The following is a 14,525-nucleotide window of genomic DNA, read 5'->3' as shown; positions in this document are numbered from 1 at the left end:
AAAATATATTGATGCTTTAAATTTCCTTTAAATTCGGTCTTTAATCCTTGTCTTCTTTGACTAGGAATTTAGGTACTACACAGGGTATCTCAAAAGTAATATTCCAAACTGAAAATGTTGAAAACCATCTTATGGACTCTCAGTTCTTGAGAAATTTCGAAAAATTCCTTCTTAGATCATAGTTTTTTTTTTTTTTGCAAACAATTTCATTTAAGAACTTTTTATTTTTCACCAAAATTCAAAAAATTAATGTTTGACAAAATTTAATTGTATTTGTTTTTGAAAAATAATTTTTTTGAATTTCTGACTTTAGATGTTGGTTAATATTTTTAAAATATAATTTATAAAAATATTTTTGTTTAAATAATTGTGAAATTGTATTTTTTCCAAAATTCATCTTAATAAAAGAACTAAATTTGCATACTTTTTTCAAAGTTTGGATTCATTTATCAAAACTTTATATATTACAAAAAAAATCTCAACACAATAACAGTCGAAACAAACTTCAAAGAAAATTCGGTTTTAACAAGTCTTCCGAGAGGATCATTATCATGAAAAAGTGCATCTACGCTACATTGTAGGCCCTTCAAATCTTGTAGATTGATAACACTCAAAAAGTAAATTAATCAATAAAAAGTGGTAATTTTTTTCAAACCAAAGGATACTTGGTACTTGGCTCGATTTTTATAGTCATAAATTATGAAAAAACAAATATTAAAAAAATGAGTCTTTGAAATTGAAATATATAATAATAGTTCACTACCCGACGGCACTGAATCTAGACTTACATACAAATAAAATGTATACAAAGTAATATTCAAAACAGGAACTAAATTCTAATCACACAATTGAGTGTTGTTACATTGGCAAATTTCCCTAAACTAATCATTAATATTGGGAAACGAATGATTTTTGGGGTCACTATGGCGTATACGTAACATATTTTTCTATAGAAAAACTGAGTTATTATTTATTATACTATTTCTATTGCTGATCGAATTGTCTTAACAATTTTGATCTTATAATCATTTTTGATCAACTATTTTTAAAAAATATAAATAAAGTTATAGACTTTTAAAATATCGATATGAAAAAATTGCGTGCATATGTTAAAAAATAAACACTTTTTTTAATATCTCCGAAATTATTTCTTTGAAGGGCTCATATCCAATTAATATTTTTTTTTTCGTGTACAAATTGCAATTTTTTTTATATATTTTGATGAATTTTTAGGCAATAAGAATTAAAATAGATTCCGTTTTTAGTTCTACAATATATCAATACTTTTTCACAAAAAACGTACAAACTAAAACTTCGAATAACACGTTTAACACACCATTTCCACCACTGCAGTGGCATATCAATTCTACTTCGTAAATTGTCTATTCTAAAAAATATCACGCTCTAAAAAATATCATACATATAATTTTTTTCCTCGCGAATTTATTGATTTATTAGAAAAGGTGGTGAGAAAAAAAACCAACTGCATAAAACTAAGTGATTTCTTCATGGGTTTCTTTACAAAATACTGCCATCTTAAAATAAGTGCATGAATTTGCTTAATTTCTTGCACGTAAGCAAAGCATCTACTGTGCAAAATTTATGTACAAACAAAATTGAATGAAAATAATCTTTTTAAATTAAACTGAAAATCCTTTTATTTTGTTAAATTTTTACAATGTCTTTCAATTTCAATGAGAAATCATTTCAAAATTCTTACTTAAATTAAACACAGTTCACATTGATTTTAACAGAGTTTAAACAAAATTGCATTTTTATAGACAACATCCTACCATTAGCGAAAAACTAATTTTTATATGTTGAGTGTTTTCCATGGAAAAATCAAATACAAGACTAATTAGAAGACTAAATCCTTTGTATTTGCCCTTCGCACTCGTGATAATAATCTATTGATTTCTAGTTTTTGTTTCTTTAATTAATCAATCAATCTGAACTTTATCTGTGGCTAAGATATATCACACTTATATCAAAATTCTCAGTAAATATACCTACCTACATTTCAATTATGTGAATGTGTTTCTTGTAAAATATCTATTAATGCATACATAATCCACAAAAGAAACCACAAACTCAACCAATTTATCATCCATTTGACTAATTAATGTTGCCAACAAATGTGGTTACAAATTAAAACCCATATCATCTTTTTGTCACAATTTATTCTACAGATACAGACACAACAAAATATATTTGTCTGTATATGTTTGTATCTTATATCTTCGTTCATCATTTAACATCTTAAATTGAGTTCAAATGAATAATGTCAACCAATTTTCATTTTAAATATTTTTCAATATATAACTGTGTTATAACTTATTTACTCTATAAAGTAGAAACATCAGATAAGTGTTAGTAGAACAAAATAGTTTCTCCACTTTCGATTAATTAAACAAAAACCTATTGAGACATTGTTTGTAATTGTTTTTGTAGTGTAGGTTCCCATAAGTATATGTGTTTTGCACTTTTAGATATCGGAATTCAAACAAAACAATAAACAAAAAAAAAATAACACAAAATGACAACATCAGCAACAACATAACCCTTAACAGCTTTTTAACTTCCACTCAAAAGCATCCAAGTAATTAATCATATTCCTACATCCAATGTGTCTCCCTTATTCACACACATACACACAGAATTTTACTACAATCGCACTATGTACTTCTCTGGCATCAATCAATTTCACAATTTTCACCGTCAACGTCGTCATCGTCGTTGTTTCGATATGATCCAAGGGGGTTAGGGGGTTGATTTTCAGTTACTGTTGGAGTTAGCTTTGTGTATTTTGTATAGCAAGATCCCTAGGGACTCTCTATATGGCGCATTACAATGTTTCTATTTTTTTTTTCTTTCAGTATTTTTTTTACTGCGTTTATGCATCTAGATCCTCCCTTCAAAGTAACTTTGCTTTTAAGTGCTTTTAAGGAGTTAGCTCCTTTTAATAGAGAGAAACTCCTTCATCCATGTAGTGCTAAGGTTTTGTGGGTAGCTTCAAGTCAGCAGCTACTTTGTCAACAAAGTCCTTTTCTATACACATACCTTATAAGCCAACACACAAAACACACCCACACACACACACATGCATGCTAAACAAAAGAAAGGAAACATAACTTTTTGTTTTGCTTGATATTTTCTTTTTTTTTAATATTTCATACTTCCGCGCTTTTATATTAGCAATGCCCACGTATAATAAATCCAATATCCTGTGCCTACAAATCTCTACGACTGCACACAATCACATAAAAAACATGGAAGTATAGGTATACACTATACCTACCTATGCCACGCATGAGATACGCCATTGTGTTGAATGTCAAAGATGACAAACACACGACCATGCATATATCTACCTAGACTCACATATATACACAAAATGGATAGTTGTCATGCACTATGTCATATCCTTACACCCATCCACCTTTTGATGGAATAGAACAAAGTAGGCACTTCGTATTAATTATATGGCCGTGTGCACAAGGACACTTACCTCAAAAGAACCTCTACCTACACCGCTTCCTCCCCCTCGAAACACACGCCTAGTTACATATATATGTACATTCTATGTTGGTACTCTGCTAAAACCTCATTTAACAACGACTACATATGCAACGTGACTTTGGTACAATTCCGTTAGGTTTTTCTTTCCATTTTTTCTTTTTTTTTTGCTGTATTTTTGTTTCTCCTTCAATTTTGCCCAGGATGGCATTTTTCCACATACATACATTAGTTTAGTTGCACATCCATTTACACATAGTTTGTGAGTCTTCATTAAAAGAGGAGAAAGGGTCCCTGCTATATCACCCTTGCAACCCCTTCTCTTCACCCACAAAACGCACTGTGTATAGTAAATTTGAAGGGTTTTCTGAGCGACATGTGTACTTACAACTTTTGAAAAACACATCCTTCCTCGTCGACGACGACACGACACAACGACAACGATGATGATGACGAAATTCTTGCACGGCAAACCGCTCAGTGTCCTTTTAGCCTCTCTAAAAAACTTGGTAACATTTTGAAGTGAATGCATTCCGACATTCTACTAGAGAAATGCAATAACAACATCTACCTACAACGAAGAATCAGCAATGTGTTGGGCGATGATGATGGTGATGTTGATGTTGACGGTAACGGTAACGTTGACAGTGACGTTAGAGCTCGGTAGGAGTAATAGCGCCATCTCGCTAATTACGTGTGCATTTTTAATAACTTCACCTGTCAGAGGTGAGAGATGGTGTAACACACATACCAACGTAATGTAGACAAAGTCACTTGAAACCACTTTTCTTATAACACAAGTTAAAAAAAATGAAAAGGAAAAAATAAAACTTAACGAAAGTTTTATATATAGTTATTTCAAAAAGTTCGTATAGGTATTTTGGTGTGGTTGGTTAAAGGTAAAAAAGGAACCTATCTCCTGTTGTCATTTTCTTTTTAATCTCAAATTTTATTCATGCTTCTTTTACGGAAGACAAAAAAAATAAGAAAAAAAAAAGAAAAACTTTAATAGCATGATATTTTTTTTTGTCAAGATAAAGTAATAACCGAGTTTTTAATTTTCCTGACACGCCCTTGATGCACACCAAAAAAAAAAAAAATATTTCCCATCGATATGATGCAGACCTGTCAGCGAAGAGAAATACCTCTTTTTCTTTGTAACATGCAAATCGCTATTGTCATGATAAGAGTAAAAGAATATGACGAAAAAAAAAAATATTACAAAATGGACACTTCAGAATGACCGGTTAACAGTGGGATAGATTGACCTACATTTTAGAAAAAAATCAATAAATAAAAAAATAATAATTTTTAGGACTTTCTTGTGACCTATTTGTAGATTTCAAATGTCCTAAATTAATGAAAATCCATTCATTATGGATCTTAAGTACAGTGGATCAAATTGTATATATTGATAAGTGTCAATGTGTTAATGACGTCGAGTTTTGTTAAAGCACCAAAAAGTGTTTTCAACTTACACCGTTTTCTAAAAACGAATGTTTTTTATTAGAGTACTTTTTCAATGTGGTACACTACTTTTTAATATACAGTGCTCTTAAATGAACATTTCTTGAACAGTTGAAGGCATTTCGAGGGCTACGGACTGTAAACTGATTACCCTTTGATTGTTTTAACGCGTGAGATTTTACTTTTGTACGTACAGTACTTTGCTTTTACAGTACTTTTGAGTACAAGTATTTTCAGATTTGGAGTGTGCATCGATTATCCTTTGATTTTGTAAATGCATTTTACTAAGAAAACTATTAATACCTGATATTGTACATTTGTACGTACCGAAAAAATCACACTTACAGTACTTTTGAGTTCGGGCATTTTCAAGAACTGTGGACTGTTGGTTGAGATCCCTTTTATAGTTTTAAGGGATTATTTTTACGAAAAGAATAAACAAGCTAGATTTTACTGTTGTACGTAGATGTAGTACTTTTTAACGTACAGTTAAAGAGGAGAACCCTTCTTTAGTGAATAACATTTTTTTGTTTACAAAACGAATTAACTATTTTTTTCTAGCAATTGCTTGCAACTGTCCCACTGTTGGTCGACTTGAACAACAACGAAAAAATCCGTCCAAGTCTCCTAGGCTTGCTGTTTGCAACTCAAAAATGAAAAAAAAAAAAAAAGAAAAGAAATATAAAAAAACTCAACCAGAAATTTCTCATTTAAAAAGCAATTATTTCCGTTTGCTCAACGTTCCTCCGATTTGGCAGAGGAAGTTTGGGAAAAAGGATGTGCAGCAAGCCGTTTTGCCCGTTTTATAACACGAAGCGATAAAAAAATGATGACATCGTTTATTTTTTTTTTTTTTTAACCAAAAAAAAAAAAGACAATAACAATGACGTTGATAATATTTCCATCAACCACATCACACAGGAAAAAACGTCGTCGGTCGTCGTCATTCGTCGTGTCAGCTATATAGGATTGGAGGGTATACACACATACTCGATGAACTCATGTATAATATAGATATATGAATGCATAAGGAGTTAAACGAAGGACAATACTAAAAGACCATCATCATGTCCGCATTTTTATGCGTTTCTCTTACTCAAAGTCATAGTCGTATAGACCGCATCCTTACTGTCTATCTCTATAATTTAATATGTACATGTGTATGAGCATGTGTGTGTTGTACGTTTGAGGGAACCACAGAAGGTTTGCGTTTGCTTTGCGCTCCAGAATTGTTGTATAGGTAGGTATTGCTTTAGGGAGGAAACTACTACTTAAACGTGGCAAGACATGTCCGGCTGTTATTAAACTCTCAGTATTCTGTTCCGGAATTTCCTGTTGGGTAGTAAATCTATAGGTATACAGACATTATATCCCGCACGGATGTCGTCGTCCTTGTTGTGTGGAATATGGAATGTGATAGCGAAATTTTACTGGAGATTGTGTAATGTTTTTTTTTTTTTGTTTTGTTTTTATTTTATTTTGCTTTTTTGTTAAAAATGACCACAGGACATAAAATTTAAACGATCTCTCTGTTTCTCTAGATGAGTGTAGTATGTTCGAATGTGTGCGTTTGTAGAAAAGGAGAGTGCGAATGATAGGTAGCTAGGCCTCGCAAAGAATGTACATCTGGCAATGATTGCGGCCATTGTTCTGATGCTCTCTCATGATGTACTCAAATAACAGTTAAATGTGAGAGGGTAAGGTACTTCAAGGATTTATGGTCGAAAGGATTGACTGATTGGTGAGGGTTTTTTTTTTTTTTGTTTAATATCATTTTCAAAGAGGCTTTAAATGGTGATTTAATAAGCAATGAATGTGGACGTGGTGAACATGTGACTTGTTTTCTTCTTTTTTAAGGAAAAACACATTTAGAAGGTGATATTTATGAGAAAGACTTGAATGGCAGATAAATGGGTTTAAGCTTATGAGTTTTTTATATCGGTTTAACTTTTTAACGACATGTCAATCATGGCGACAGGAAATAATTGCAGCATAAAGTTAGAGACGTATAATATCCTTTTGTCCTTGCTTTGTCCAAAATCTATCAAGAAGTCTTTTTATCAGCCTTTAGTAATACCGGCTCCTGACTAGTAGTTCTTCAGTTGTACTTAAAATTTCTATCATAAAAGTAGTAAATACGTGTACTAGGGGCCCCCAAAATTAAATATTTCGAGACCCCTAAAATAAAATTTTTTTTAGCTTAGAATTGATAGTTCTTGGGGCCTCTGTCCTGAAGTCGTGTATACACATTTGATTTTCCATCATCATACCCTGAAAAATTATTTTTGGGGCCTCAAAATTAAGTGCTTAGAGGCCCCTAAAATATAATATAATTTTTTTGGAGCCAAGAATTAATAGGTATTGGGGTCTCTGTTCTGAAGTAATATTCGGAATGCCACCAATAACGTAATGTTTTTATTTTGGGCCCTGATGTATTTATGTTGGGGCACCGAATTGATATTTAATTTTCCATTTGATTGTTTTGAACCACTGAAGTAATAGCTTTTGAGGATACTCAAATAATATTTGTCATGCCACTAGCAAATTTGATGAATATTTTTGGACTCCAAAGTAATAGATTTTGGAGCCCCCAAATTCATATTTGATTGCCTCTCAACTAAAGGGGTTCCTCAAAAATTATTTGTTGCGACCCTTCATATAATATTTTTGAAGCCCTTAAGTCATATTTTTTGGGGCTCCTAAAGTAATATTTAGTAATCCATCAACAAATGTAATTTAATTTAAAAAAACAATTTTTTTAAATTTAATTACCTATTTTTGAAGTAAGGCTTTTGGGGCCCCTGGCCTGAAGTTGTTTTTTTGCTTTTTTGGGGCCCCTAATGTATTATTTGTGGTTGCAAAGATTTTTCAAGTAATATTTTTTGGGGCCCTAAGATAAAATTATAATTTTTCTTTTAAAAAAGCAGTTTATTTTTTTGGGGACCCTTTGGGAAACCTTTTTATTAAATCAATATATATTGCGTGGCTACCAATGCATTATACATTACACTGAATGACATAATTTGTATCCGAAGTGATTCAAATACATTTTAATTTACTTCGTAACTCAATTTATGCCAACAGTTTCCTTCTCTGCATTGTCTCCAGTTGGGGCCCTGGGGTCGATCGGGGGCCCCGGTTCGCCGCCCCGCTTGCCCCAAGGGAGTGTATGCCCCTGGCTAGGGGAAAGTCTCGTTAGTGAAGTCTAGCGTTGCAATTCCTTAGAAAGGTGGTCGAAAAATAAACATAAAGAATTGTTGATATATAGTAAGCTAAACTAATTTTTGTGGCCATTATCACATTAGACAACCAGTTCATAATCTTGCTTGAGTAAATTTGGAAACACGATCTAGTCTAACTGAGTTTTTCAGCTGGGAGTAGCATATTATTTCAGCTATTTCTTCCGGTGCTTTAAAGTAATTTAATGCTAATTTAAACAAACTTTAAAACAATTTCCAAATTAATTTCCTTGTGTTGCAAACAAAACGATTAGATTTTAATGGTTAAGCAAATTAAATAAAACATACTCTTTTTCCTCCAAATCTCATTATTGCTATTGAATAGAATAACACCAATTAGAAAAGAATCTACCTAACCTCAATTTTTAATTTTATTCAAACGGTCTCCAAAAACTATTTTCTACTTAAAGAAAGAAGTCAATTTCCAAGCACTTTGTAGCAAAATAACTTCTCTTCTAACTTTCAGGCAAAAATAAAATGTAACTGACACGCAATCCGATTGAACTGGCTTAAAGCGTTTAAATCAATTTCTGTTCCATTTCAATCTTCAAATCGACATTTTCTTTTTTGCCACATTTTTCAGGCTTTTTGGTCCGTATATCACACGAAGCATATAAAAAAAAAAAATAAAAAAACTGAACTATTTCAATAACTTTCTTGTTGTCTTTCCACAACATCACAGCAGTGAAAGAATTGTGTAGGTACTCAAATCTGCACTAGAGGGATTCCATCAATTTGAAACATAGAGTGCCAGTATACTCCATCACGCAGCAAACAACTCTAAAGTGCAACCAACTTCATCATGATGCTCGTTTCATGTCACCAAAGCAACGACGACGATGGCGATGGTGATGGCGACAACCTCAATTCTATCCCGATTCATGCATTTTGCGGGATCCTTTTTTTTCGTGTGTATGTGTGTGTGTGGATAAAAATGCAGTAAAATCCTAATCTAGATTTAAGCCATGCCTAATCCATTAGACGACGAGAACGAGGATTGTGCACAGGAGAATTGTATATAAAAAAAAGGATATTTTAATCCATTGCGTGCATTCCATTTAGAACCACATTCTGAAAGTTAATTGAATTTGTGTTGCCCTCTTTTCCATTGTTTCTCATTTATTCTAGGACAAAAGAGAGACAGGGTTATCCTATATAACCTTTTCTACTCATCCCCAACCCTGATTTGATCCAAAAAATCCCTACCCTATACCTCTTTCAGGATAAACATAAAAAACAACACGAAAGGTTATAAAGAGACAATTGAAATGACTCAACCATTAGAACAACCGCAAGTTGTTTATAATAATAATAATTAACAATTAAATGATTAAATGTTGGATTTTAATTGCTTCCACCCTTTTACCGGTTGTTCTGGTGGTTGGTGTTAGTTTTGTTGGTTGATGAGGGTGAGGATGAGAGTGGAATAAATGGTGTTCTTGTTGTTGTTCCTGATGATGATAATATGATGATGATGCGATGCGATGGTGGCGGTCGGTGGGGTAAATGTCTGGCACTCAAAAACACACAAAAATTTGTTTCAAGTTGCTTTTCTCTGTGTGTCGTTCTCATCGTTGCCGTCGTCCTTAAATAAGTGCGAGACAAAACGAGTACACAGAACAAAAAAAAAAAAAAAAAAAAAACAGAACATTTTACTGTGTTTTGGAAGTTTTAATTGTTCTCCCGGGAAACCTACCCAACTAAAGCACCAAGCAAGGATTTTGAATTGTTTTGTTGTTCTCTCTCTTAAAAAACGACACTCGATATCGTTTTGTCTGTTTGTTTTAACTTTGTAGCCATTTTGTCTATTTGAGTATTTTTAGCCAACTTCGCCGACACGCACAGTGGTCCTTTTCTTTAAATTTTGGTGTAAAATAATATTTCAGTCGTCAAAAATATAATATAAAAAAAGAATAAAATAAAATAAAATAAAATAAAATAAAATAAAATAAAATAAAATAAAATAAAATAAAATAAAATAAAATAAAATAAAATAAAAATAAAATAAAAATAAAATAAAATAAAATAAAATAAAATAAAATAAAATAAAATAAAATAAAATAAAATAAAATTAAAATAACACAAACATAAAGGAATCACGTTTCTTTTACCAAAATTCCACTGTTTCATTTTATTTCATACAAATTGTGTTGTATTCTCTGTTCTCAAGTTGTATTGTCTAAATTAAAACTCCCAAGTGGATCAGAGATAAGAATTTCCCTCAAAATATTATCCAGAGATTTTCCCACACAAAAAGAAAACTTTTACCAAAGCTTCGGTTGACTTAGAATCCTTTTATATGTATAAGTATAAATCTACTACCGGATATCGTTGGTGTTGTAAATCCTATACATATTTAGTTTGTATGGTGTTCGTCCTTCTTTCAATTCTTGTGTCTTTCTATTTATATAAAATAAAATAAATCCTCTCCACTATGTACCAAGTTCGAGTGTCTTTGCCACATGAACAATTGAAAAGTGAAAAGACTTGCTTTTCCTTAAGTCGCTTGTTTCGTGTCGTATCGTATCGTCAGCGTTATAAAGCGGTATGTCTATAAATTCTCATCCTTTTCTTATTTCAAAAATTTGAAATCATTTAATTTGTCACACAAAACACAAAATGCTTCAGGAAATTCACATTAATTTCTTCTTAAGTAAAAGTTAAATGACTTGCGTTCGTTTTGGCTGTCGTTGCCTGCTGTTATAGATTTCTCATAGAAGATATAAATACCTACTATTCCTTTTTACTCTCGACGAAGAAGACGACAACAACGTTTGTACTTTCGATGATAATGAATGAATAGAAAACCTTGAGGCAAAATTCAACACTTAATTGTTGGGAGTATTTTACATCAATAAGGACTCTTTAGATTGTAAATTAATGAAACAGTATCAAATTGGAAATAAAATAGAGAGAGAGAGAGAATTCTCAAAGTGAAGGGTTTCGACTTTAAGTGAAGGGCTTAAATAATATACAAGTGGCAGAGAGTTAATTGAAATGTCAAAATTTACAGTCAAAAAGGTTTTTTTTTTCTTGGGAATGGAGAAAAGTCAAAAAGATTTCTTTTAGTGGAAGAAAAAAGTTTTACTAAAAAATAAAATAATTATCTGGTATTTTCATTTACACATTTTGAAGGTATGGCAACCGGAAATAAAACTTAATGACAAGGACTTCTTTTGATTATACGAATCTTTTCGAACTTCTTCTGTCCAGTAGGTAGATTTGCTTTTTCACTAAAAAAAAGAATATAGTGATTTTTCATTCAAATTCTAGATAAGAATATGTTCCTGTTTCTAGTTAGAGTCCGATATTGGAATAGTCAAGTTTTAGTTTTTTAACTTTTTTTATTCAAATTATTTTGAAAATTGTCTTTGTATATTAAACAAATTAGTTCAATACTTTTGTCTCTAGAGGATTCAATTACCTATGTTATTACCAGTGGACGAGAAAGACGCTTCGAAGGATACCTCATTTGTCAAATTATGATAAGTAATATAGAAGCTATACACACATAACCCTCGGTTTAATTGTACCGTATTCGGATAAAACGAGATTCCCATTGAAGAATTAAATAAAATTGTTAAAAACGTTGCTGAAAGGCCTTATCAAAAGTCCTGTAACCATAACTCCATTAAGAGATCCTATTCCCTTCGAAAATACCTGCAAACCAATAATAAAATAAAAACGGCATTCCTTTTTTTTTTCTTTATTAAACGACACGACAACGATTTTTTATCGTGTGTTATAGCATCCGTTTTTCCAAAAAGAAAAATTTAGTAAGTCCTTGTTTGTGTGAAAGTATGTGCATAAACTGTCTGTCTATATGAGTCTTTTTAATGTCCGCAGGAAGTGTATTACCTGGAAACATGCTACGACACTTTACCTTGTGGTATCTGCTGCTGTAGAATTTCCAACCCACAACGCAATCCTGTGCAATCTCTCAAATGGAGTTATACTATTCCTGTTTTTTTTCGTTTATGTTTTTTTGTTGTTGTTTTTTATTTTTTTGTCGTCATCTTTTGCTTGAGTTTTCTGGTACTTTCACCTACTTCTTCCTGTTTTTTTTTCTCTTAGCCTTAACTGAACGTGTTTCCTGTTTAAAATGTTCATTCTCTCTGCAGCGGTTATTATATATAATTTTTTTTTCTTCCTTTTTTTAAGATACTTTTGTATAAATATTTTTTTACCGCAAGCTTAAGTTTGGGAGATTGTGGTGACATTATTTTCTTCTTTTCTAGAATAACTTCTTTTTATATATTTTTGTAAAGAGGAGCACAGGTGACCCAAAGATGACTCTTTGATGATAAGGATTTCGTATATACGGTTCTTATGGAATTTTTGTAAATTTTTTTGTATGTGACAAAATTTGTTAGAGTTGTGTTATTTTATTTTTTTATGTAATTTAAAATTCATATTTTTAAGCTAGGGAAAGTGAAATTATTATGCGAAACAAATAAATTATTCACACAACGTTGTTTGTGTAATTTTTTTTGTGTGGAATTAAATATATATATTTTTTTGTGTTAGACAAATTGAAAAAGAGGATTTTCGAAATGTGCTGTATAGGAATTAGAATATTCATTGAAAAGTGGGTGGTATGTTTTTCTTTGTGGGCATTTTTTTTTTTTTTGTTGAATTATTGGATTTTGTTAACTTTTTTTTCGTTGTGATTTCATAGAAAAATTCATTAAATCATTTTCATATTTCTTTAGAAAAATAGCTTCGGGGTGTTTTGAATTCATAATTTAAAAAACATCAATTGAATAGGGATTAGTCTATAATTTTTCACACCATTCATGAAAGTATATTAAGCTATTTGAAAAACAAAATATTATTCATTAAATATGGGTTTGGGATGAAATCCATTTGCCAATATTTTAAAAAGTAATTATATCATCCATTACTGGTTTCCGTGAGGATTATTTTTTTGTTTTGTATTAGCTACAAATTTTTACTAGCAATATGAGCAAGAAATAATTATAATTACTTGCTTATATTGCAAGTAAAAATTTGTAATTGTAATTGTAATTTATAAAATTATTAGTAATCATTTGTTGTGGAAGGGTGTATAAGTTTAGACAAAAAATTTCTCTGTTAACCAAAAAAACAAACTTTTTTATCATTATCAATTTTTTGTTGCCAATAAAACACGGCTATAGTTACTATAGCGCAAGTTAAGAATCATAAAATTACAAACTCCAGGTAACATGTATTCTTATAAGGGTCTACTTTTGAAATACAAAACGAAATGGGGCATATTCATAGTCGTTTTTAGACCCCAGTTTATCTTAGACTGTGGTTTATCCAATGTCATTTGAATAAGATAAACTCCAGTCTTTCTTAAAGACTGCTTCGACAGTGTCTATGAATATGGCCCAATATTTTTTGAACTGTTATTAAAATTAATGCAACCAGAACCATTTTCCTCATTTCTGACTTTCTGGACGACTAAATGATTTTTTTTAAATCTTCTATAACATTACATATTGTAAATAGTAATTTTTAATTAACTAAAATTTATTTCTGGATTTCAAAAACAAAATATGAAAGTATAGAAACGAAAAATTAAATATTTTAAATCTAAAATATATGTTTGTCTACAATGTAATTTCTTTAATATTTTTTCTTTTCTTTCTAGGTAAGTGTAACATGACAAAAAAAAATACAACAAATGACGTATGTGAGTTTATATTAAAAAAAATCTTTATACATTTAAAAAAATCTTTGTGTGCATTTTTTAAACAAACATTTTTGAATTCTGAATTTAGTTTTTTTTTAATAGAAACTATTAAAATCTATTACATTAAATATTAATGTCAAATTTCAATAAATTCAATAAAAAAAAATATAGTAGGTATACTTCTTAAACGATGAACAAACTTTACACATCAATCATTTAAACTAATATTCAGGTGTTTCAAAATTTAAAAAATAAGAAAAAAAAAATTCACATTGAAGGATTTTGAATTAAATTGAATTTATTGTTCCAGATTTTCGCAAAAAGTGAAAGAATATTAATGATTTCTAACAAGTTTATCCCAATGTTAAAGCAATTTTAATTCAAAATTCCATTTTGACAATCACTATTCACAAATAATAATTGTTGCTATTTTCAATGAATACGAACAAACATTTCTAAAAAAGATACTCATACACCACAGTGTACAGTGCCGTTACCAACGGACATTTTCAATGAAAACTAATACAAGCCTCAGAGGGCTTGCAGATTTGCCTTCATAAATGATTTCTGTTCACGTTTTTTCATAAATTTTAATTTTCAATTGCTCGAAAATTAAACGATCA

At 30.7% G+C, this 14,525-nt stretch overlaps 2 protein-coding genes across 3 annotated transcripts in view; both read left to right on the top strand.

The window, feature by feature from the left end:
• LOC129917867 (matrix metalloproteinase-2) overlaps positions 1–14,525 on the top strand; it is a 319,353-nt gene that overhangs the window by 205,900 nt on the left and 98,928 nt on the right. The window lies entirely within an intron of this gene.
• The window catches only part of LOC129917873 (sodium-dependent nutrient amino acid transporter 1-like), a 268,552-nt gene continuing 259,878 nt past the window's right edge, over positions 5,852–14,525 (top strand). Inside the window, exon 1 of the mRNA XM_055998069.1 lies at positions 5,852–5,860. The gene's annotated coding sequence lies outside the window, so the exon portion shown is untranslated. The remainder of the gene's footprint in view (positions 5,861–14,525) is intronic.

This window comes from Episyrphus balteatus, chromosome 4 (genome assembly GCF_945859705.1).
Source record: "Episyrphus balteatus chromosome 4, idEpiBalt1.1, whole genome shotgun sequence".
Taxonomy (NCBI): Eukaryota; Metazoa; Arthropoda; class Insecta; order Diptera; family Syrphidae; genus Episyrphus; species Episyrphus balteatus.
This window is presented reverse-complemented; position numbering and strand designations above follow the sequence as displayed.